The following is a 4655-nucleotide window of genomic DNA, read 5'->3' on the forward strand; positions in this document are numbered from 1 at the left end:
CATACTTAAGTCACCACTCTAGAAGACCCAAAGAAAACCCATAGTCGACCCAAAGGACCCATCTTTTGAAGAACGAGTCCTGTTTGCCAGGTATATAAATTACACATATTTTGTTTTGTTGGGATGAACAAGTATATGAAACAATGATTTGAATTCACATTTTATAAATACTTTTTTTTTTAAAAAAAAGTTTACCATGGATTTTAATCAACCGATGAAAAGAATCAATCAAACCAATACAATACCAATACAGAAAACAAAGTCATGACATGTCTCGCCATTAAAACATGTAACTAAAACAAATCGAAACAAACTATCTAATGGCGAGTCGCGCCGATCTGAACAAAACGAAACTGGACAACATAAACAACCAGGCCACAGGAATAAAAAGTGTGTCAACAAAGCCAACTAGAAACCACAATCTAGAACCTAAGACACTAACAAAGAAACCAACATACGAAAAAAATAAAAATAACTAACATAATAAAAGCATCAACTACCACAACCGAAACAAAATCAATTAATGTTAATGCAATAAATGTACCAAACCGAGTTTCATTTTCTTGCCATACATACATTTAATCACAAATATTGTTTAATTACAAATACATATTATGAAAATATATACACCACTGATCGCCCGATCTCGATATTGTCTGAGAATTGTGACATTTATAACCAGGACAAACACACATTGAAAGACCTGACCAACGGGACAGGTTGAGTCGGGGATCTTATGGGTTTGGGTTAAAACGGGTCATGAGTCAAAACTTTGTAGTTTGTACGTGCCAAATTGGTCAGGTTGGGTTGAGAGCCAATGGGCATACATGAATGTCTCTTGAATTGTATTCCTGGTACAACTTTTTTAGAGCTTATATTGCACTGGTGTCAACACAAGTAACAGCTAAAAATACATGAGATTAGATGAATATTTGTTTAGCATGACATGAAACTTCAAAGAAAGTCGGTTGCTTTGACACGAAAATGTAGATATTGAGGCACCAAATCAGAAAATATCTATCCAAATACACAATTGATCTAAAAAAGTATGTGATGACAAATATCTTGTAAAGGCAACGCCCCAAAGTTGTAAATATGAGATTAAACTTGAGTCTTCACTAGAAATTCCCAAAGTCTCAATGGAATTCTAATAGTTTTCACATTTCTTTTATATAGGTTATGTTGGCAAAATAAATCGGTGAATGAAGTTGTTTGGACATGTTAAAAGCAAGAAGTGGAAATTTTGATCCACTTAACTTCACATGGTTTGATTTGGGTTGTATTTCACTTCAAAAAGGGCACGTCGTATACTCGTTATTTGCTTGAAATGGGAGCAGGTTAAAAGAGTTTATAGTAACCCAAAATCCATCTTTGATGCACATATTATTAAAAAAGTTGAATTGTGTTGTTGCAACAATGTTGTTTTTAACCATTGTTCATGAGCTATTTATTCATTATTTGAGGCAAAATTCAAAAGGTGTTTTGGATCCTAACCTAGCGCACTTTGTTTCGTACCAAAAAAGACCCCAAAACTATCAGTAACTTCCCAAAGAAACAAATCTTTCTTATGATCTTATCTAGCCGCCAAAAATTATCGCTTCATCATAATCCACCTATAACAAAAACACAATCAGCAGCAGATATTACAATAAAAGCAAGAGCACGCTGCAAAAGTTACCAAAAAAAAGAACACAATGCAGATTGCGAGCATAAAATAATTCAGAGCAGTCTAAAACATATCTGCTGTCTGAAGTTACATTAACAGGAATTAACTGTTAACTGTTTGTGGTAGAAACGAAAATGAAGCATCAAGAATTATGTAACAGGATTTAAGTTAACTGTTAAGCCACCACCTTTATAATCTATGAATTTCCCAACGCTCATTTATTTATCAGCCCCCGATGTTGCAACCGTAAGACATTGTCTCACCCATATATGGTTTTTATTACTTTGATAAATAAAACATTGGTTTCTTTTTGAATCGTCACCACCATTTTCCTCTTAAAGCGCAATTTTATACTTTTAAAGAAATGATATTTAAACCCCACTCTCCTATGATGAGAGAGCCTCACCCCATTTCACCTAACCCATTTTGGATACCTCCCCACAGTCACACCAAAAGAAATTACGGTGACACGCTCTAATTTTTAATCACACATGACAGTACACAGAAAATAGAAGAGTAGTAAAGTGTCGAGCTTCCAAAAACGATCTCTCACCAAAAGACAAAGTTCTAGCTTTCCAAAAAGCACAAGTGATAGGTGTAAGAGGTAAAGTGAAAGCTTTGGATGACAAAAGACATTAAATTAATTAGTGAAAATGTCATAAAACTTCTATTGGTGAAATAATGGAAGTGTTGAATTGTTCACAAAATCATTATTGACTCCGAATTTGGAACTCTGTTTCACAAAGATGTTTGACTTGCAAAGTTGCTGGTCAAATATCCGGTGCAGAATAGACACAAGGTCATTAACCAAAAGTAATCAAAGCATTTTTGAATCTCACAAATAAGATAGATAAAAGATTGAAAATGGTGAATCTGTAACAAGGATTATATCATTTCTAAACAAGTTTATACCTCTAATTCCATTTATAGTTTGACATTAAGTCAAACTGACTAATTTTGGAGCCATACAGAATATTTCAATCTTAAGGGCTATGAATGAGTACATGAGTTGTTTAATGTATAACACTTGTAAACTTGAAATTGTTATCGTAAAATTATAAGAACGCTCCTGTAAATATGAAATAGAAAAAATAGCAGGATTGACCTCAAAAGTCCAAATCCAAGATTCTTATGATCTTTACCTTGGAACAAAAAATCCAAGCTTTGAAAAATTCTCAAGTCAAGATGATAGCAAAAGAGCATCTCTATATGTACAACAAGTCAAGACGTAACAAGATCAACAGTTTTTTCTAGTGAGAATATGCATCGAGTCTCGTCTCAAAAGTAAACCACCTGATTGAAGATTTCCAGCCTACAATCTAGAAGCCCACCTTCTAGATATTCAAAGTAGGCAACCTTGACAACTCATATGGAGGTAGCAAAGTTGATGACGATGACGGCCGCCAACCTTCTCCGTTCACACCATTCCACCGCCATAGAATTTTTACTATAAATAGAGGTGCAAACCTCAGTTGTAAATTATCCTAAATCACTCAGAGAAGTGTAATCACAACCTTGAGAGTGTGTGTGAGTTTTTGAGAGTTTTTTTTGTAAGAGTTTTGTAATACTCTGTAAATCTATTCTTGTGAGTAATAGAGTTGTTTTTCTCTCAAATTTATATCTCCCAACGTCCAGGCGATCCCCTCTTCCTAACAAGTGGTATCAAGAGCTTGGTTAGCGACGTTGGTTGAGTTTTTGGGTCTTCTGAAGTTTTCTCAAAATTCAATTTTGAGTGTACCATTGGATTCGTCTCGTCGAACCGAGTCCAACGCAAAAAACAGCGACTTAAACGGAGTTATAACGAGCCCAGAAAATGCGGTCAAAGTTTGGTCAACTCGCCGGAATCTCGCCGGAGAAGACGACCGGTGCCGGAATTTTCGCCGGAGAAGACGATCACTGTAGCAGTACTGTATCGGTACTGTATCGGTACTGTAGCAATTCTGAAATTTTACAATTTGGTCCCTGAAATTTTCAGAATTTCATTCTTGGTCCCTGAAGTTTATAAAAATTATAATTTTGCCCCGTAAGTGGAATTTAAGCCGCAAAGTGTCTAACCACCATTTTCAACCATTCCGGACGTAACGGTGATCTCTGTTTTCTACAATTCAACCCCGTTTGTGTTGAAAAATTATTTTTAAGGTGATAATGTCCACAGAAGAGTCAGCATCATCTTCCGGAGCTATGATTATGCTCACAGCAACAAACTACACGCTGTGAAAACCTCGGATGGAAGATCTCCTCAGCTGTAAGGATTTGTTCGATCCTATTGAATTGAAGGGTATAAACCCTGATTCTGCCAAAGAGAAAGAGTGGAAGAAATCAAACCGAAAAACTATTGGTCAGATCCGTCAATGGATTGATCATAGTGTCTTCCACCATGTTGCACAAGAGACAGACGCATATGTCCTCTGGAAAAAGTTGGAGGACATGTACCAGGCCAAGACTGCTCGGAATAAAGCCCTGCTGATGAGGCGTTTAGTCAACATGAAGCTCAAAAGTGGAACTTCAGTTGCCGAGCATACCAGTGAGTTCCAGAGCTTGGTCAACCAGTTATCTTCTGTAGAGATGCCGCTTGGCGATGAAGTTCAGGCGCTACTGCTACTTAGTTCCCTTCCCGATAGTTGGGAAACGCTGGTAGTAACACTCAGCAACTCAGCCCCGAATGGCAAACTTACCATGTCAATGGTCAAGGATGCCCTATTCAGTGAAGAGGCAAGGAGAAAGGACATGGGCACAGATCAGACCCATGCCTTTGTCACAGAGAATCGGGGGAGACAGCGAATGAGTAGCAAAAATAAATGTAGAGGCAGAAGCAAGAGCAGGGGCAGGTCAGCTGATGGCAGAAAACCAGCATATAAATGCCATCATTGTGGATTAGAGGGACATATGAAGAAGAACTGCTATAGATTGAAAGAGGAACAAGGTCAAAGTAGTTCACAGCCGAAGAATAAGGGTGGAGAAACATTAGTGACTATCCCTGGTGATGTAG

Source organism: Rutidosis leptorrhynchoides, chromosome 2, assembly GCF_046630445.1.
Source record: "Rutidosis leptorrhynchoides isolate AG116_Rl617_1_P2 chromosome 2, CSIRO_AGI_Rlap_v1, whole genome shotgun sequence".
Taxonomy (NCBI): Eukaryota; Viridiplantae; Streptophyta; class Magnoliopsida; order Asterales; family Asteraceae; genus Rutidosis; species Rutidosis leptorrhynchoides.